The sequence below is a fragment of the Wyeomyia smithii genome, chromosome 2 (genome assembly GCF_029784165.1).
Source record: "Wyeomyia smithii strain HCP4-BCI-WySm-NY-G18 chromosome 2, ASM2978416v1, whole genome shotgun sequence".
In the NCBI taxonomy this organism is placed as follows: domain Eukaryota; kingdom Metazoa; phylum Arthropoda; class Insecta; order Diptera; family Culicidae; genus Wyeomyia; species Wyeomyia smithii.
In genome coordinates, this window is record NC_073695.1 from 184,772,982 (window position 1) to 184,795,364 (window position 22,383).

Sequence of the window (22,383 nt, forward strand, 5' to 3'; positions counted from 1 at the left end):
AAGCCTCTTAATAGCCCACGTTGTTTATGGTTGTCCCTATACTTACTGCTTTATCATGTTAGTCATGTCGATTATTCGTAGACATACTACTTTTCATTTAACAGGTATTAAATTAAACTTTTTGTTTTTGGCACAATGTTGATACCGGAAGTCTGGTACCTCTCCAACAAAATTGTCAACTTCGTAAAAAATTACGAAAGCTTCGGTTTTGCGCTTGAACTCTTCCAACGACATGCGTATTACGTTAGCGGGATGCAGCCAGGACAACGCGTAGGCAGGTGCACTATCTTCACCGAACCGTGTTTCTAGTCAGATTACAAGAGAATCAAGGTAAGGAATTGTCACAGCTCGATTCCAATACTCCAAGCTAGTTGAGGCAGACGTATTAGCCCGGTACTTAGGGCAAGCATTCCAATCAATTATTTTTGATCTGGCTGATACTTTACACAGATGTTTCTATGGGCTAAAGATGTTGTTTTGTGCTATTAGAGTTATTGAAGACAAAATTCTGCACCAATGTCAACAACTAGGGGGGGGGGGAGGGCCCCACCCTGCCCCCTCTGGCTACGCCTATGTCCTTCAGTACACAATCGCTCTGTTGCCGAGTTTGCTTGCACTCATTTTTCGCCTTTAGCTATACACTCATCACATTCATTTTTCGCGTTTAGCCATCGAAAATACATAGCAACAGAAAAAGTATTCTGAGAAAAGAGTAAAAAAATGCTGTACTTCTTTAATGCCTGCTTCCAAGTACCCTACCAGTTTCTCCGGGATTCGAACATGTGATGACAGGAACCTCGAGACTAGCTGGGAGATATAACGAAATTTTAATGATTCGCTTAACGGAACGACGAGAAAAAACAAAACTTGATATTATTCTGTCTTTCTCGTCGTTTCCCGATCAGAAGAGTATAACTAAAATATTACAAAATTCTATCAACGGGATATTCAAATAATATATTCTGATACAATTGTGTTTTTCCATATGCTTTTGATAACAAAAGAGAATGTGAATGATTTAAATAACAAACCTGGAATGAAGTTATCCTGAAACAACACTCACAAATTTTTACGTCTTTATCAAAAGCTTTTGTTTCTAACAATGTTTGTTATTATACTTTTCTGTATGCTATCTTATTTAGTTTGAAAGCTGATATGTTATTAACAAAGTTTGATATGGGTTTGATACTAGTAGAATCGTTTATATTATAATTTCCTGGAATCCTCGCCTTCATGATGTGAACAACCTTGCAGCCCGCTCTTTGGCGCATCTGATAATGCGGGATTTAAGTTGTTGAGCTGTGGTGGCTTCTTAACCATTTCCGTATACTAACTGAGACTGGCCTAATATGACTCGCCTGAAATACGTTTGAGGTATTTCGTTTCTTTCGTGTTTTCTTAGTTTTTGTCTTGTTTACGTGAGGCGCAACTTTCGCAGTTCTTTGGAATTTTCTTCAGTTGATTCTCCGTAAACTTCGATCAGGATGCTCGTCTGTAACGTTTCACGCTCTTCGCCTTCAGGGTTCCGGCCACCGACCGAGGAGAAGGCCCGAAAAGATCCGGTTGAGCCTGGCCCCCGCTGTTCGAGATCCAAACTGATGGGTTTTACTTGTGTCTAGTGCAGCGACGGCCATTGCACAATAGCCCCATTCATCACTGTGAATGCGCTACAGGTATGTCGTTTTAGATCACCCTCCCTCTCTCGCATACCTGGTCCAGTGATCAGTTCATTACGGCCGCAGTGTACCACTTTACCCATGGAATTCGCCTTAATATAAGTACTTAAAATGGTTTATATTGTATCCTTTATCTACCCCTGAGCCTTGTATGTCTGGCATGTGTCTCTAGTTCCTTTTCCCTTTGATTCAGGTTGTCGGTCGTAAGTTTTCCTCAAATACCGGTGGATAGCCGACCCTAGAGTTCATGGAACCCCTGAGCTAGTCGTTTGTTACAAGCGCTGTTCGGCGACCTTCATCGTAAATAATCGAAACACACTGAGTACGAATAATACCAAAAAAGGGAACAAATCCGCACATAGGTAGCTATTTATCTCTCTTTCTCTGGCGCGTGTGGCGTAGAACGTGACATGGATTTAATCACGCTACTTGTGATCCACCCGTTATTGCCATTGTTATAAGTTTTGCGAGGTGCGATTTGAGCCGTTGAGAGCAAAAGTGGTACATGTGCCATTAAGTAAATTTTTCAGGAGACGCGATAAACGAAAACACTCTAATAGTAAATTATTTTCTACGATTTTTCCCAACATAACTGCACTAAATCATTGCTGGGTTTCAAAAGACGGTACATGAAAGCATAACGAGTTCTGGTTGAGAAACTTACACAAACTTCAATGGAAAAACATGTACCACTTTTGTTCTATGGGAAAAATAATGACAACCAAAAACGTTGAGAGCAAAAGTGGTACATGTCCAGTCTAAGCATGAAGGATGCATTATAGCTCGCTAATCTTAAAACATAGAACATTCATGTCTTCAGCAGAGTTGTTCAAGTGATTGAGTACTATAGAATGATGATCTGTTTGTTAAGGAATTCTGTCACTTTGTGGCGCTAGTGTATATGTAACAGAAGACATTTTAAATAATCTAGATCGACTGGGGCCAATTCAAAGGAAAATACCCTGGTATCTTTAGAATCGCTATTTGGTCGATAATAACTACACGATGGACCCAGGTTCAACTTTCGGTAGACTACCGGTTGCCCTCCGGATCCAGAAATACCGTAGAAGAGGAAAACTGAAAATTTCTTTGGCTATATCTCTTATAAGTTATCAGATATCGGCTTTTCTTTGATATTATGGTATATTTTCGCATGTGATAGTTTCGAAAAAAAAAAAACACGGAAAATACTAGGACCTGTTCATTAAAGCAGACAGTGTATGTAGTTAGAGGAGCGACAAATGAGTGAACTGAAAATATGAAACAGCCTTGGAAAAATATACACCGTATCCAAATGGGACTAGGACGTGTTTTCCAAAATTAATCTCGTTTACGGTAACTACGGATCTTTCTGAGGGCTATCTGATGGTAAATTTGAGTAACATTCTGTCATGAGATCATTTATTTTCGTCTGGGAGTGGTTTAGAAAAAAAGTGGGACTGTTCTTAAAAATTAATCTCTTTTATGGTAGTATCGGTGGTTCACGTGGTGGCCATCTTGGAGCATATTTCGTTAAAAGATCATTTTCCTTCTAGAATTGGTCTCGAAAAAAAAAAAAACAGGAAGGTTTAGCAACACTTTTGAAAATTGACATTTTACGCTAGTTCCGGATCTTTCGGTGAAATCATTTCGTTTCTAGTCAATCCCGCAGAAGCAGTTTCGAAAAAATTAGGAAGCTTTAGAATCACCTCAGAAAATTGACCTCAATTACGGTATTTCGGGATCTTCCGGAAGGCTATCGATGGCCTGCCTAAAGCCTAACCTGGGTCCAGTGTGTAAATATATATCTATATCAAAGACCTCAGAGAGTTATCTTCTAAATTGGCCACAGCATACGAGTTGATACTGAAATAGATAAAACTATTCCTGTTACAAAATAGTCACGGGTACACTAGCCCCACGTAGTGAGAAAATTACAAAACAGACAGATCCTTATCTGAAAGTACTAAATCACTTGACCAACTTTTCTGAAGAAATGAATGTTCTATATCCTAAGATCTTCGACTTACAATTCATCTAATATGCACAGACTGGACATGTACCACTTTTGCTCTCAACGAAATGGTGATTATGTTAATTACCAAAAATTGTTCTGGCTATAACTTTGGTTTGGGTTATCAGATCTCGGATTTTCTTGAATATTCTAGTACATTATTGCGTTCTGCATCAATTTATGCAGAAAACCCAAAAAATGTAAAATTGACACATGTACCACTTTTGCTCTCAACGACTCATTTATCTGTTACAATTTGTTTGTGTTATAATATTTCAAAGAATGAATAGTAAGTCAATGAAATGATAGGAGATCCAAAAAAATCTCAAACAGCCCCTTGAGTTTTGTGTTCATAGAACGTCGTGAAAAAAATCATAAAATCTAGCTGTTGCACAGTTTCATATGAACTAGCACTAGATCATTTTGAATATGCAGAACAAAATTTGACATTGCATATGGGTCATTCCATGTCAAGTGATCAGGCAAATGCAACGACCCTCTCCGATTCATTTCAAAATTCATAAAATGACTTGTTTTAGGTCAAAACTGAAAAATCCAGAGTTTTGGGTCAATCGGACAACCCACCTCCAATTGCGGGGCCCTCCATTTTTGTATTTTTTGACAAAAAATCATTTTCCATGTTTTTGAAAAACATCATATCCAGAGACCGTAGGAGCTACAGACAATATTAGACACTCTTTTTAAAGGTTATTAAATTTACAATCGAATGGCATCATCTGATTTTGTAAACAGTGTTGCCAATATTGATATTTTTACGTTTAAAAACTAAAACTTCGTTTATCTCAAAACACCCCCAATTTTTTCTTGAAACTGATGTCACCAATGTGTTCAGCGGAAAATTTTACATAAGAATCACCTATCCACAAAATGCAACATGCGCCGTTGCGGAGATATTCAACTTTTAAGATAACGAGTTCGTTAAATTCCAACAATACGCCTACAAATGCGGCCTTATTAAAACGCATCCCAAACTAAATCGCCGCTTCAAATCTCAAAAACTGATTTCTCACATTCTACTTGACGGTACCTGAAATTAACAGCCATTAAAGTACAACGTGCATCTCATAAATTATATTTATTTAAGAAGTTTGTCAGAAATTAATTTTTGATTTTTGTTTAACTTTTGGGGTTAAATTGAAATAAATACCCGATCAGAGCTTGACAATGTCTTCATTAGAATGGTAGCGTCCGCTTAAGGTGTCGCCGAATGCATTCCTCGGATTACTGGAACAGATTTAACTGAATCGAACCTGGCAACACTGACAACTAGCGGATTTTATCGCTCGTTTTATTAAAAAATGAATTTTTTCTTTGAGTTGCCGTACTATTTCCTCTCCACTAAACTAAAAACAGCCTCAAAAGATATTTTTTAAAGCTTTTGATGCCTTGAGAAATTTTTTTTTACTGTATTTATTCGATCGTTTGACCTTCGACTCACTAACGGGCGATTGACCAAGAGATTGCAAAACCGTGTTACGGCAAACCAGCTGTGTCTTTACTATACAAGTAAACAATTAAAATAGGTTCAAAACAATTTCAAATAGAACAAAACAATAATGATATCGTAGAAGTGAGCTATTTTCGATTCTAATATTTTCATGTTGTAAAGATTGCAGTGTGAAAAATCCTTTTACTCAGCATATGCAGAGTTTCCAATTCTTCAGTTAAATGATCCAACTTACCAGTATCTATAACAAGGAAATAATGAATGTTAACTTTAATGCTTGTAACATTACTTGTGCTGAGGTATACTATTTTTACCGATAGCTACACCTGTTTCCTGATCCATCATTCTATCTCGCGAATCAATCCTTACAACCTCCGTTCGCAGTGCTGCATCACATTGGATGCATGTCTTTCGACCTTCTACAATTTCCTGATTGTACTCATGAAATCTGTCATGAAAACATGCCGAAATGATTTTCGCACCGCCATGGCAATTCAGCGGATTGCAGCATTGTTTTTGTCTAGCTGCGAAATATTGGCCAAACTGTTTTTCATGGCTTCCGCATATAGTTTGCAAACGTTGAACACCAGACCGAAGTTTGAACAAAATACATTCTCGCGATGTTAAGTGCGACCGATTGTGATTTTCAGCTGTACACCTAATTTTTAAACTCCAACCTATTGAACACACCATTTTTTTTCACTGTCGTGAAAACTCAAATCAACCTGCGTGTGTTTTGACAGAAACCACTTTATAAAAACAAAGGAATAAACCATCAAAAAGGCCATGAGAAACCCACACTTAAGATGTGAAATAGTGCTTTTGTTTCGAGTGAGTTTCAACATTTGGTCACATTTGTTCTGTGAATTTAACGAACTCGTTATCTTAAAAGTTGAATATCTCCACAACGGCGCATATTGCATTTCGTGGATAGGTGATTCTTATGTAAAATTTTTCGCTGAACACATTGGTGACATCAGATTTAGAAAAAAATTGGGGGTGTTTTGAGATAAACGAAGTTTTAGTTTTTAAACGTAAAAATATCAATATTGGCAACACTGTTACAAAATCTGATGCCATTCGATTGCAAATTTAATAACCTTTAAAAAGAGTGTCTAATATTGTATGTAGCTCCTACGGTCTCTGAGATATGATGTTTTTCAAAAACATGGAAAATGATTTTTTGTCAAAAAATACAAAAATGGAGGGCCCCGCAATTGAAGGTGGGTTGTCCTATTGACCCAAAACTCTGGATTTTTCAGTTTCGACCTATAACAAGTCGTTTTATTCATTTTGAAGCGAATCGGAGAGGGTCGTTGCATTTGCCTTAACATGGAATGACCCATATATATAGTGCTTTTTCGATTTTATCACAGCCAAAAAAAAAAAAAATTAGGCGAAACCAAAATTCAGCAAAATTATAAAAATCTTTCTTGTTTGATTGGATACAATTTAAATTTATCATATTTTGAGTACAATAATGCCGTTTTATAGTTCAATGAAATATAGTTTCAAGATTCAAACGAATGAACAAACAAACGTTAATTCATATTTTTTTCCTTCATAGTATTTTTGCGAACTATATCCAGGAAATTATACATGCAATATTAATTTGATTTTATTCTGCTTATTCTAGCAAAGTTAGGAGAAACGTATGTGAAGCGTGGAACCACTGGAATATTATTTTTAAATTGACCTTCTATGAACAGCAAATTGCTCGGCAATTTGAGCTTTGGATAGATTTTCTCTCTCAACTGCTTGAATAATACGTAATTTTTGGCACAATTGAGTTGTTGCAGATATGGCACTTGGTTGTCCTCCAGAAAAATGGGCAAATAAATTGAGTTCATAAAACCATACCTAGGCAATAAGGAAAGGACACAAGGCACAAAGGAGAATTGAGTTTACAATGAATTTTCTATAACTGAAACTTTATTATTCATGATTTAGAATTCTTTTGAAGAAACGCGATAAATCGAAATAAAAAGCGTAAGAAAACTGAGCATGAATGTGGCGAGTAGTGTTGAAAACGAAAGTTGATAAAATTGAAAAAGAACTGTAGTTGCTTCGAGGAAGGTTCGCGAAATAGCTTGAACTCATATTCTATTAAACTATGAAAAATCATTATTATACTCAAAATATCAGGAATGTCGATGGTATCCAAACAATAAACAGATTTTTATTATTTCATAAAATTTACGGTTTCGTGAAATTCACGGTAAATTTTTTTTGATCGTGAAAAAATCGAAAGAGCACTATTATATTATAGAAAACCTAGAGCTAGGGAAAATTTAACGTAAACTCATAATCAATTAACCAATTACTGCAAAGGTGATGGAAAGTGACAATTTTAATTTTTTTTTGTATTGAAAAGGTATACAGCCGCGTCTATTTTCGTTTTCAATTTGCAAACGGTACCAGGGTGGGGGCAGGAAGCAGCTAGCGGATGATGGGAACAGAGGCAGCCAGCGAATGGTGGAAGCGAAAGATATCCAGTGGATACTTGATAACAGTAGCAGCAGGCAATACCGACAGCAGATAATGGAGGATGGGAGTTCTAACAGAAATTGAAATTGTTTTTTCTTCTAATAGCTTTCTTGGTATCTCAAGAATCGGCACACTGTCCTTTTCAGGACAAAAAGGAGATAATTGAAAAGTGGATTGATTATCACTGGTCGAAAAAATGTAAAAAAACCATTCCAAAAGTTCAAACCGGAAACAATGAAAGATTATAGCTATTCAACCATTCCTATGAGTTTTGGTACCCCTAGCCATCATCAAAACGCGTCAATTTACGTGTAAGTGTCGCATAGAAACTGCTCGCCGGGTTTGTCACTTTATCGTTATGTTTACGAGCAAACTCATTTAAGTTTCTGAAAAAACGGTAATGGCTAGGGACACCAAAATTCACAGGAATGGTTGAATAACTATAATCTTTCATTTTTTTCTGGTTTGAGCTTTTGGAGTGAACCTGTGTTAGCCAGTGTTATTTGACACCATCCATACCTAATCCTTCGTAACGATCAAGAGTTAATTGAACTCTTACCTGATGGAGCCACGCATGAAATAAATATTACGCTAGAAACAAATACTTTCCTAATTCAAATATTTACGAATTGCAAGTGCGAATATATATAGCATAAATAAAATAAAAATAAATAAAAATAACATCCGCTTATTAAATACAGATAATTTTTATTAGCAAGCTAACGTCTTAGTAATTAGAGATGCAGTGTTAAATGAAATGATGAGGGAAATCAAGCGCCACCATTACGTCTACAATTTGTTCTGATCAGGCTTGGCAACACTTTTTGTTTGATTTGAGTCATTAGTGATGCGTGACAGGTATCTTTCGCTCGTAAATGTAAAAACGCCGGTCGGCTCTCGCACACAAAGCGAATGGTAGAATAACATTCGCCGCTAACATCGAAAATATGTCAAGTAACATTCTTGGGCTGATGTTTTTCTATTTTAATTCTGTATATTTGATTTCATTTAACCATTTTCATTGAGAAATGTTATTACAAGATTAATGTTATGTGTCTGAATACCTTCACGGTAGAGAATGATATGTTAGCAACATTTCTTTGACATTTTTGTTCAAGAATATAGTTTGATCGAAAGCATTGCGAACGTCAGGGGCAAAAGAAGGCAACCATGACTATTTACAAGTCTGGTTTCGAATGCCAAATCTATCGTAGTCCTTTGTAAACTATGTGGCCGTGTTTCGGACAGCATCTTTCAACAATTTTTCGTAATGTTTTCTACTTGTTGGAAAGGGCTCTGGACTGTGACTAATGTATAATATATTAGGGATTTTCGGCTCATCAGTCAGCAAACATTGGGCAAACGAAAGTGTCGCTACTTCTTCTCCAACGTTTCGACAATTTATTTTGTCTTTATCAAGGAGTCTGTAAAAAGTGTACGTACAAAGGTGTGGTTTTGTCTTTAAGTTATACTTATTCCGTTACTTACATTAGCTCTGCGTTTTGTTGTCATGTTATAGTCTATGTTTAAATTGAAAAAAAAAAGTTTCCTACTTGTTCATTTTATACAGTAATGGATAATGTTTTATCTTGTAATTGCTATTAGGATTTTCTGTTTGATAAAAATTTTGTAATTCGAGAACCAAAAACCATAAAACCATGATTTTGCCATGGCATTAGTAGCAAATTTTCTCGATAAATTGGAATTTTTTTTTTCTGTCAAATCAAATCAAAGAAATTAGATGGAATGAATTGTGATAGAGATTATTAGAGTATGACGAGTATGACGGTTTGAATAATATAGGGGAAATAATACGACATAGTATGACAGAGTGTAACGGAGTGAAGTAGGATATGAAGAAGTATGATTTAATAGCATGTTGTTCATTTGAGGGAGCATGATGGAATAATATGTTATTGTGAAGGAAGGGGAATCAAGTGTCCTGAATTTCAATGAAGTAACATAATAGAGTATACGATGGCCTACAGTAACCCAAATCCAAGAGGTTATAACAGTAACAAATTGTTTTCATCTCGATTATCATTGCTTTTTTATCACATGTCGCATCTTTATATGACGATTCATCTCGTTCTGCCACGACACTTCAAATACGATACTGTAACCAACTGTAACACAGCAGAACAGTGCGAACATCACCGAACAGATTTTTGCCTCATCGTTGCGTTGGCTCGTATGTAAACAAAAGAACCCCATCCGGGCGGCTCGCGATGCGATGGCCAACCGTAAACCTATACGTCATCTTTGTGCTGTGCTTTGTTCCCACACACGTATGCAGCGTATTATTCATACAAGGCGATCCTTTGAAAAATGGAACGGCAGTAGCTATTTTTAGAAAGCCCGGAGGGTGGCTCGTGGGAATTACACAAAAGGCCATTTAAATTCATCAGCATCCTTCCCGGGTTCCTTCCTTGCCAATAAAATCCGCTTGTATTCATGTCAAACTGGCGAATATAGGAATTTAACTGACGTAGTCAATGTAATAAGCAGTCAGATAATGGTATAATCATTTTACTGAAAAGAGATATATATGAAATTTTGACTAATTTCATTCTTTTTCCGTAATTCGAATGTTTATGAACATAGGTATTGCTGACCTTGCACAGTCACAGGCACATTTTTCGAAAATAAGCCTTTGATTTTGAAAGATAACTCGTATAAGTCATTAGACATCGGGAAGAGTTTCTCAGAATGAGAAGCTCGAATATAATTCACAAAAAATGAAAAAAAGAAAAAAAAACACCTCTCAAAATTGATTCTACAGTTCTATCCTGCAATAGTAATAAATGTTTGCTATTCGTTAGATTCATTACACCGGCGCTTCTAATACGAATGTTTTAAAAAGACGATGATTGTATCAATCACTTTCGTGTGGCGGCGTCGATACTTTGCAGTAAATATCAGAGTGAAATTTGCCTTCCAGGGCAGGCCCGTAGCTTCCATATGGGCTAGGAGGGGCTGCCCCCCCTACGCGTTTGCGTTGCCCCTAGCGAAATTTTTCTAGTTTGTATAAATAAAGCCTCAACTTTACCTATTCACATATTCTAGATTAGCTTTTGTATATTTAAGCTAAATGTATTACTTTTTTACGAAAAATTGGAATTCATACACAATTACTCAAATGGATTGAATCGTATTTGACAGATCGTCAACAAACAGTCAAATTTAAAGGTAGAATATCGAAACCTATTCAGGTAACCTCAGGAGTTCCTCAAGGCTCTCACTTGGGCCCTCTACTATTTATATTATTTGTAAACGACATTTCCTTTATTCTAAAACATGTAAAAACTCTTATTTATGCCGACGATATTAAACTTTTCATTGAAATTAAAAACGCTGATGATGTAAATATTTTTCGTAACGAGATAAAATATTTTTACATTTGGTGTAAAAAAAGCCTTCTTCAGCTAAACGTTAAAAAATGTAGTTCGATGGCTTTTGGCAGAAAAAGAAACATGCCAAGCAATATGATTTCCTTAGGTGATCAGGTAGTAGAGAAAAGTGAACGAGTTAGGGACCTAGGAGTCATACTCGACTCAAAATTAACATTCACTGATCACTACAATACAATTATTAATAAGGCTAGTAACATGCTCAGTTTTATAAAACGTTTCTGCTATAATTTCCAAGATCCATACACAATAAAAACACTTTATAATTCCTATGTCAGGTCACTTTTAGAATACTGTAGCATTGTATGGTCTCCGTTTTCTGCAACACATGTAAACAGAATAGAATCAGTGCAAAAACAATTCCTGTTATATGCACTTCGTAATCTACGATGGACGTCATTTCCCCTGCCATCATATGACGAACGCTGCAGACTTATTGACATCCAATCATTAAAAGCCCGTCGTGAATTCGCAATGATGTCATTCGTTAACGATATCGTATCTCAACGTGTCGATTCACCCGAAATATTATCAAAACTCAATCTTTATGTACCTTCTAGAAATTTACGAACTCGGACTTTGTTTTCTTTAAATCATCAACGAAACAATTATGCTAAATACGGGCCAATTAATCAAATGATGTTAGTGTACAACCAACACTGTGAAACAATTGACTTTTCTATGTCGAGAACTAAATTAAAACAATATTTCAACTCAACGCGCAATTTAAATCGATAGAAAACATTCATTGTAATAATCCGTCAAGTGAAGAAATTATTATTCAATTAAGTATAAACTCTTTTTTTTTTTGCTCCCACTAGTATAAATAGCATATAGCATGTAAGTTAGTTTTAAACATATGTAGTCTACTTTTGTTTGACGAAATAAATAAATAAATGAATTCAATAAATAAATGAAATGAAATAAATAAATTTCTTCAAAAAAAAAAAAAAAAACGGCAGTGAAATTTCTGTGCCTTACCACGCAAAACGGAGTAGCTACGGCTCTGTTCCAGGGAAGGTCTGCTCGTATCGCAATTGGTTGAAATTTTTTTTTGCCGAAGAAATACAAGCGGTTATGATTGATATCCAGGAGTAGGTTTATAAATTGCGCTCTCCTGCCTATATAAATTTTGGCTCCACACGCTTGAAAAACAAACAAACTGGTATTGTTCTAACGCAAACACACCTGTGATTTGCAAACCAGTCAGGCAATTCTGCAGCTCGGAGGTGCTTTCTGTAAGCCTGCAGAAAAGCAAAATAAAGCACAAAGGAATTTGTTTCAAAAACAGAATTAACTAAATTATTCATGAACATGTATTACATCTACATGGGACCTTCTCTTCCTCGGATCGGCTGAATATTTGTACCGTTTCCCATACCCATGGTGTATATCGTATTTGCAAAAAAAAAGGAGATACATCACAACCGAGCCCACGAGAATCAGTTTCATCCTTGTCATCGCGTAACCTTCCGCTTGACGTAATTGAAAGCCTAACAGCGAAAATCCGCACAATTTACGCGGATTTATCTTCGTGGAGGTTTTATCATGTGACATTCAGAAGAGGTCGGTTGGAAAGCGTGGGTTCAAAATTAAGTTGGTAATGTGCTTTACTTCATCGGTAGATACGTTTGATGGAATATAGCAATTTGTGTTGAAGTATGTACGCACGTACGAAGAATCGAGTTGAAATTTGCATCATGATCGTTGTACCACGTTTTATACAAAGGTTTGGAAAATATGCACTCAGTGTAAATCAAGCCAATATTAGGTTTTAAGAAGGTTTTTATGCTGTCAAACGGTATTTTACCCATCTTAGTTTCCTATTTTTATTCGCATTACTACTACGATTATTTAAATTCGAAATTGTAGATCCCAAATTATATGCAGCTTATTACTTATTATTCAAATCCTATTCAGTTGGTTATCAGCAAATTTTACAGCGTGATTTTATGCAGCTTGTATATATTTATCGCCGATATCAAACAATCTTGTTCCCTGATATATTACGGAGTTTCGACTGCATGTTCGTATTGGGCGTAAATTTGAACGCTACAATTGAGCGTAACGCCGAATCGGTGTGGGCTGCTGTAATTCTGCAACCAACATTTCATCCAGACAGGTAGGCATTAGAACGTGTACGGGCGAAATTGCATGCAAATTCGGGATACATGCCTCATACAATATCGTAAGCCTTCTGGGTGAGTGGTATTATCCGCTACGGTAAACATCCTGCAGGCACGGCAAGCGATGCGCCGATAATGAATTCACTGCACGGAGCACCATGAGCCAGCGGTTATATATGCAAAACAACAATGCATTTATCGCTTTTCGCTCCGCTTGCATAATGCCACTTGGAACAATTGGAGGACATCTTGCTGCTGGTTCTATTCGCGAACGGGTCCTTGTCTGGGAAGAATTCTGTAGCCTTGGTATATTTTGGCGTATATGCAGAGAACGAAACCCTTAAGAAGCAACAAGGGAAATGACAAGTTTTCTTCTTTCCTAAGAGGAAATTATCGTTTTCTGTTTAACCCGTAAAGACCCGGGACGGAACTTTTTTTTAGAAAATGGTCGTTCTCAGCGATGCTGCGGCCGATTTGAGTAAACTCGGAATATTATTCAAGGGGAATAGTTGCTCTAAGTTTTAGTAAGGGTGCCACCCCTCTGAACCCCTCCCAGTTTATGTGAGACCCAAATATGTCTGTGCCTTTTTTTATTTTTTCCTACTGATTGAACAAACGCATGGATTTATCATACGTATCAAATGTCCTTTGCATCAAATCATGTCGAGTAGATGAAATACGATTAACAAAAGTAAATTTTGAAGTTACCAAATTATTTCAGTGCAAAATCACATAACTACGTATTTTCATAGAAAGTCAAAAAAGATGTTCTACTGAGGGAGATTGTAGCTGTGTCCTTCAAGTTTTCTACTCTACATTTTTAGAATTAGGTCTTCTAAGTCCAAATATGTTAAAAGATTCATTCTAGCATATACAGATTTTGAGAAAAACAAGTTTGAATTCACTAAAGTACGAATTTTCATGGAAATTCGATTTTCTCAGTCTCTCACAGTAGGTTTCTATTTTGTTTTTCCATTTTTCAACTTTGCATTTTTAGAAAAAGGTCTCCTGAATTCAAATATGGCGAAAGATTTATTCTAGCATGAACAGATTTTGAGAAAAACAAGTTTGAATTCACTAAAGTACGAATTTTCATGGAAATTCGATTTTCTCAGTCTCTCACAGTAGGTTTCTATTTTGTTTTTCCATTTTTCAACTTTACATTTTTAGAAAAAGGTCTCCTGAATTCAAATATGGCGAAAGATTTATTCTAGCATGAACAGATTTTGAGAAAAACAAGTTTGAATTCACTAAAGTACGAATTTTCATGGAAATTCGATTTTCTCAGTCTCTCACAGTAGGTTTCTATTTTGTTTTTCCATTTTTCAACTTTGCATTTCTAGAAAAAGGTCTCCTGAATTCAAATATGGCGAAAGATTTATTCTAGCATGAACAGATTTTGAGAAAAACAAGTTTGAATTCACTAAAGTACGAATTTTCATGGAAATTCGATTTTCTCAGTCTCTCACAGTAGGTTTCTATTTTGTTTTTCCATTTTTCAACTTTGCATTTTTAGAAAAAGGTCTCCTGATTTCAAATATGGCGAAAGATTTATTCTAGCATGAACAGATTTTGAGAAAAACAAGTTTGAATTCACTAAGGTTCACTATTTCTAGAAAAAGGTCTCCTGAATTCAAATATGGCAAAAGATTTATTCTAGCATGAACAGATTTTGAGAAAAACAAGTTTGAATTCACTAAAGTACGAATTTTCATGGAAATTCGATTTTCTCAGTCTCTCACAGTAGGTTTCTATTTTGTTTTTCCATTTTTCAACTTTACATTTTTAGAAAAAGGTCTCCTGAATTCGAATATGGCGAAAGATTTATTCTAGCATGAACAGATTTTGAGAAAAACAAGTTTGAATTCACTAAAGTACGAATTTTCATGGAAATTCGATTTTCTCAGTCTCTCACAGTAGGTTTCTATTTTGTTTTTCCATTTTTCAACTTTACATTTTTAGAAAAAGGTCTCCTGAATTCAAATATGGCGAAAGATTTATTCTAGCATGAACAGATTTTGAGAAAAACAAGTTTGAATTCACTAAAGTACGAATTTTCATGGAAATTCGATTTTCTCAGTCTCTCACAGTAGGTTTCTATTTTGTTTTTCCATTTTTCAACTTTGCATTTTCAGAAAAAGGTCTCCTGATTTCAAATATGGCGAAAGATTTATTCTAGCATGAACAGATTTTGAGAGAAACAAGTTTGAATTCACTAAGGTTCACTATTTCTAGAAAAAGGTCTCCTGAATTCAAATATGGCGAAAGATTTATTCTAGCATGAACAGATTTTGAGAAAAACAAGTTTGAATTCACTAAAGTACGAATTTTCATGGAAATTCGATTTTCTCAGTCTCTCACAGTAGGTTTCTATTTTGTTTTTCCATTTTTCAACTTTGCATTTCTAGGAAAAGGTCTCCTGAATTCAAATATGGCAAAAGATTTATTCTAGCATGAACAGATTTTGAGAAAAACAAGTTTGAATTCACTAAAGTACGAATTTTCATGGAAATTCGATTTTCTCAGTCTCTCACAGTAGGTTTCTATTTTGTTTTTCCATTTTTCAACTTTGCATTTTTAGAAAAAGGTCTCCTGAATTCGAATATGGCGAAAGATTTATTCTAGCATGAACAGATTTTGAGAAAAACAAGTTTGAATTCACTAAAGTACGAATTTTCATGGAAATTCGATTTTCTCAGTCTCTCACAGTAGGTTTCTATTTTGTTTTTCCATTTTTCAACTTTACATTTTTAGAAAAAGGTCTCCTGATTTCAAATATGGCGAAAGATTTATTCTAGCATGAACAGATTTTGAGAAAAAAAAGTTTGAATTCACTAAGGTTCACTATTTCTAGAAAAAGGTCTCCTGAATTCAAATATGGCAAAAGATTTATTCTAGCATGAACAGATTTTGAGAAAAACAAGTTTGAATTCACTAAAGTACGAATTTTCATGGAAATTCGATTTTCTCAGTCTCTCACAGTAGGTTTCTATTTTGTTTTTCCATTTTTCAACTTTACATTTTTAGAAAAAGGTCTCCTGAATTCGAATATGGCGAAAGATTTATTCTAGCATGAACAGATTTTGAGAAAAACAAGTTTGAATTCACTAAAGTACGAATTTTCATGGAAATTCGATTTTCTCAGTCTCTCACAGTAGGTTTCTATTTTGTTTTTCCATTTTTCAACTTTACATTTTTAGAAAAAGGTCTCCTGAATTCAAATATGGCGAAAGATTTATTCTAGCATGAACAGATTTTGAGAAAAACAAGTTTGAATTCACTAAAGTACGAATTTTCATGGAAATTCGATTTTCTCAGTCTCTCACAGTAGGTTTCTATTTTGTTTTTCCATTTTTCAACTTTGCATTTTCAGAAAAAGGTCTCCTGATTTCAAATATGGCGAAAGATTTATTCTAGCATGAACAGATTTTGAGAGAAACAAGTTTGAATTCACTAAGGTTCACTATTTCTAGAAAAAGGTCTCCTGAATTCAAATATGGCGAAAGATTTATTCTAGCATGAACAGATTTTGAGAAAAACAAGTTTGAATTCACTAAAGTACGAATTTTCATGGAAATTCGATTTTCTCAGTCTCTCACAGTAGGTTTCTATTTTGTTTTTCCATTTTTCAACTTTGCATTTCTAGGAAAAGGTCTCCTGAATTCAAATATGGCAAAAGATTTATTCTAGCATGAACAGATTTTGAGAAAAACAAGTTTGAATTCACTAAAGTACGAATTTTCATGGAAATTCGATTTTCTCAGTCTCTCACAGTAGGTTTCTATTTTGTTTTTCCATTTTTCAACTTTGCATTTTTAGAAAAAGGTCTCCTGAATTCGAATATGGCGAAAGATTTATTCTAGCATGAACAGATTTTGAGAAAAACAAGTTTGAATTCACTAAAGTACGAATTTTCATGGAAATTCGATTTTCTCAGTCTCTCACAGTAGGTTTCTATTTTGTTTTTCCATTTTTCAACTTTACATTTTTAGAAAAAGGTCTCCTGAATTCAAATATGGCGAAAGATTTATTCTAGCATGAACAGATTTTGAGTGAAACATGGTTAAAATTATTAAAGTATGTACGTCTTAGACAAGTAATTATATCTGTATCAAACTAGATACCAGCAACTCGGTATCAAAGTTTTGGTTTATAGCATAGAGCAAAATTCGTATATTTATAAACCATACGGAATCTCGGGTTGGTTTAGAAATATACGAACTGAAAAAAAAATTAAAGCCTTTTAAGTTTTAAAACAAAAAAAAAGAGTCACGTGGCTTGTGATTAGTCTTTAGAGTAAATAAAGCGGACGATAGAGTTTGTTTTGATTTCTTGGACAATTTATACGGAGACTTTTTCTAAAAATGTAAAGTTGAAAAATGGAAAAACAAATAGAAACCTACTGTGAGAGACTGAGAAAATCGAATTTCCATGAAAATTCGTACTTTAGTGAATTCAAACTTGTTTTTCTCAAAATCTGTTCATGCTAGAATAAATCTTTCGCCATATTTAAAATCAGGAGACCTTTTTCTAAAAATGCAAAGTTGAAAAATGGAAAAACAAAATAGAAACCTACTGTGAGAGACTGAGAAAATCGAATTTCCATGAAAATTCGTACTTTAGTGAATTCAAACTTGTTTTTCTCAAAATCTGTTCATGCTAGAATAAATCTTTCGCCATATTTGAAATCAGGAGACCTTTTTCTAAAAATGCAAAGTTGAAAAATGGAAAAACAAAATAGAAACCTACTGTGAGAGACTGAGAAAATCGAATTTCCATGAAAATTCGTACTTTATTGAATTCAAACTTGTTTTTCTCAAAATCTGTTCATGCTAGAATAAATCTTTCGCCATTTTTGAATTCAGGAGACCTTTTTCTAAAAATGTAAAGTTGAAAAATGGAAAAACAAAATAGAAACCTACTGTGAGAGACTGAGAAAATCGAATTTCCATGAAAATTCGTACTTTAGTGAATTCAAACTTGTTTTTCTCAAAATCTGTTCATGCCAGAATAAATCTTTCGCCATATTCGAATTCAGGAAATATGGAATTCAGGAAATGTAAAGTTGAAAAATGGAAAAACAAAATAGAAACCTACTGTGAGAGACTGAGAAAATCGAATTTCCATGAAAATTCGTACTTTAGTGAATTCAAACTTGTTTTTCTCAAAATCTATTCATGCTAGAATAAATCTTTTGCCATATTTGAATTCAGGAGACCTTTTTCTAAAAATGCAAAGTTGAAAAATGGAAAAACAAAATAGAAACCTACTGTGAGAGACTGAGAAAATCGAATTTCCATGAAAATTCGTACTTTAGTGAATTCAAACTTGTTTTTCTCAAAATCTGTATATGCTAGAATGAATCTTTTAACATATTTGGACTTAGAAGACCTAATTCTAAAAATGTAGAGTAGAAAACTTGAAGGACACAGCTACAATCTCCCTCAGTAGAACATCTTTTTTGACTTTCTATGAAAATACGTAGTTATGTGATTTTGCACTGAAATAATTTGGTAACTTCAAAATTTACTTTTGTTAATCGTATTTCATCTACTCGACATGATTTGATGCAAAGGACATTTGATACGTATGATAAATCCATGCGTTTGTTCAATCAGTAGGAAAAAATAAAAAAAGGCACAGACATATTTGGGTCTCACATAAACTGGGAGGGGTTCAGAGGGGTGGCACCCTTACTAAAACTTAGAGCAACTATTCCCCTTGAATAATATTCCGAGTTTACTCAAATCGGCCGCAGCATCGCTGAGAACGACCATTTTCTAAAAAAAAGTTCCGTCCCGGGTCTTTACGGGTTAACCTAATATTTCGTTAGTCCTCGCATGCTGCCAGTTCTCATTGACGAAAGTAAGAAATGCTTAGTTAGAGGTGCACTTGGTACTTTTTGTAAAATGATCTTAACCGAGTTTTTTGAACCAGCAGTTTTGAATGCGCTAAAAAACCCGTGTTTTAGGTATTCTACGAAATTGATTGTGTCGGCGATTCACAATTCATCTACTCTAAATTAATGCTTAAAAAATGTTATAAACATACAATCATAGAAATCACAACCGTATCAAACTTTCTATCACATTTAGCATCTCGGATTATTTTCTGTTCCCATACTTTGAAAAATTGCTTTTAAAAATTTCACTATAAATATTTCGAAGCCATCTAACATCGCGGGAAAAAGTATACCAAATATAACCAAATTAAAACACCAGATGAAAAACCCTGCACTAAGCAGAAAGAGTTAACTCCGCCTGCAATGGATCGCTCTAGAGCTCGTATGAATAAACTTGAACTGTTGAGAACCAGAGCAGAGGGTTCGAAGCCCCTGTAAAGGAGGATGGTTGTAATAGCTACTATCCATGGCTATTACGTAAAAAGAATGCACGAAAATCCCTAATCCAAGGTGTCACGCGACCCGTGCCGACGGATTCAACAAATGTCCTAGTTCTGAATGGAGCTAGTAGAGTACCAAGGCACCCTCCACACTGTACGTTTGCCTTACTGCGTTAAGCGGGGCTCTGACGCAGCGGACCTGTATTTCCCTAGCTTCTCGTGGGATTCACATGGATAACATAAATACAACAAATTTGAACAAAAATATCACAAACAACCAACAGGAAACGGTGGAAGTGGTCGAACAAACACTCCTGCATCAGGAGAGGTAGACAGGGTTTAACCTTGACAACGATTCGCTACAAGGTCGCTCATCCGTCCCCTTCATGATCCTTGATTCCTCAAAGGAGACAGACGCAGATGAACTTTCTAGTCTGCCTGCTCCTCTCCAACACACAAAAGCGCAGGTACCCGGCATACCTGACAGAAGGCAACTCAAGGGATGAAGCCAGAGCAATCGCCCTGCCGTTAATGATAATGATCGTATGACGTCCCATCACCAAATATCAGCGCCAATCGCCCGGCGAATAAAATGTCTCGGGTCCGCTATGGAGATGGTCCTACGGTCCCGAAGCACTCGGTGGGAGTAACCTACAGGGATATGGTAGAACTTCTATCAAAGGAGCAATTTGGGAAGGTGCACGATCTGATCCTGGATCCGATTGCGTCACTAGACTCTCCCCTACTCAGGCCTGAGTTCAGAAGTTGCCATTTTAAACACGGATATCTTAACTTGGCCTGTGCCGACAGCGAAACAGTTGTGTGGCTGGAGAAAACCATCCCAGACATAACTTTCTGGGAAGGAGCACAACTGCGTGTTTTCAACACGGATAACCTGCCGAAAACAATCCTATTCGCAGGCGATTTTTCCAACAGCGTGGACAATTCAAACGAGAAGATTCTGCGATTCATCCAGATGACAGCATCTCTGCACTGGAGTGGCGCGTGAGAAACCGCGAGGTAGCGGGGAAAACGCCGCCGACCGTATCACCGAGCAACGCTTTTTACTAAACTATGTGTTTGGTAAAGCTCGCAATCGTCACGTGGGCAGGCCGACGACCAGTACACGGAAGGAAACTTCTGTTGCGGCAAAAAGGAAGGTACAATCAGAACGATCAGTACAGCCAGCACCACCCACTCAACACAATCCCGCAACGAACAGGACGGTAAATGCGGAACGCCCATCTCCGTCATGACCACCCTGCGATTGAAGTTAGAGTTCAGCAAAAGGCTAGCAGTAGCTTGATGTCTCAACCACCTCCCATCTTCAAACTCGTGAGTGAGAGGAGGGTTCTGCAGAAGACTCCGAGGAGTTCACTGTCTCAACCCCTTCTTAGCTCGCAAACCAAGGTCACAGAAACCACCTTCCGATGCTGGTCATGTGTCTGTTGCCCATCGCCTAAAGCTAGGCGTGTTGGAGTCGGCAACTCAATCCAGCAGTTCTGCATCTGCTGCTGGCAATCGTCTGATAGGTACTGGATCCTCGGATCCAACCACAGGCGAATCCCAATGAGCAGCCTCCTGCATTCCGCATTCCGATGAATCTTCATAACGCTAAGGGGGCCTCCAGCATCCTTAGCAGAAGATTCATAAATGAACAACTGGCTGTTGCACTGGTCCAAGAAACATGGGTCTACAACACAAGGATTCATGGTCTCACGGATTTACTCTAGCACTCAGTCTAAGCCTAAAGCTGCAATTTTTTTGAACAGAGTAATCAAATACACTCCAATTACAGAATTTATTCAATGTGACGTCGTTGCCATAATAACAGAAGTACCGGCGTCCAACTGGAAGCAGGACATGGTCATCGCATCCGCTTACTTCCCAGGGGACCTGGACGATATTATGCCCCCCGAGGTCTGCGTACTTGTGCGGTGCTGCAAAGTGATCAATAAGCCGCATCATGGGATGAGACGCAAATACTCACCACAAGATTTGGGGCAGCTCGGATATCAATAACAGGGGTAAGTACCTTCTTGAATATCTTACTTCCTACGTGGTAAATATACGCAATATAGGGAACAGCCCACCCTTATTAACGCAATAAAAGACAAGGTTCTTGATCTCACTCTCTGCAGCGCTAACATTGCCGAGAAAGTCAAATAATGGCATGCCTCTGACGAACCAAGCTTGTCAGATCACCCACGGTGCTCCCACAGACCGTTATTATAAAAAAAATGCACCAAAGAATTTGAGTACACCATTCGATTCGTTATGACGTCCAGAATGTCTGGTCAAAATTTCAAAATCATCGTACGATACATTTTTGAGTAATGCTCTTTTGAAGGTCGTAAAGTACAAAAAAGTGATATAAAAACGACGAAATACTTATTGTAAAGCACGTTTCTCAACCACCATTTTATGAAAAAACTTCCAAAATAGTTTCTACACGTTCCAAGGGTTATATTTCAAGACATTTACAATTGGTGGAAAGATTTATTTGGAAATCCCACAGTTCACAGTGGTCTAAGCTCGAAAAATAGTGATCGTCCTGGATTTGGCTGTGATAAATTGATTTTATGTACTCAATGTCTTCAGCAAAATTGTTTCATGGAACAAGGCCTTACTTTTGGCGTTTTTAGTTTTTCGATCAATCCACCGAACAGTTAGATAAAAAATTTTTTTTTCTAATTTTCAATATACCAGATTGCTTCCTTCAGCAAAGTTGTGGAAAATTTAAAAAAAAAAACAATTGCTGAATACTGCGATGTCCTATCTGTACGTTAGACACGACAAAATAGAGTTTTTTCTGGAACACCCGTCCTTAAAAATCAGTTTTTTGTCTATAACTTTTTCTATGATTGTCAAAACAATAAAT

At 36.2% G+C, this 22,383-nt stretch overlaps 1 protein-coding gene across 1 annotated transcript in view; it reads right to left on the reverse strand.

Moving 5' to 3' along the window:
- LOC129723729 (uncharacterized) overlaps positions 1-22,383 on the reverse strand; it is a 152,583-nt gene that overhangs the window by 40,115 nt on the left and 90,085 nt on the right. The gene's annotated exons all lie outside the window — the stretch shown is intronic.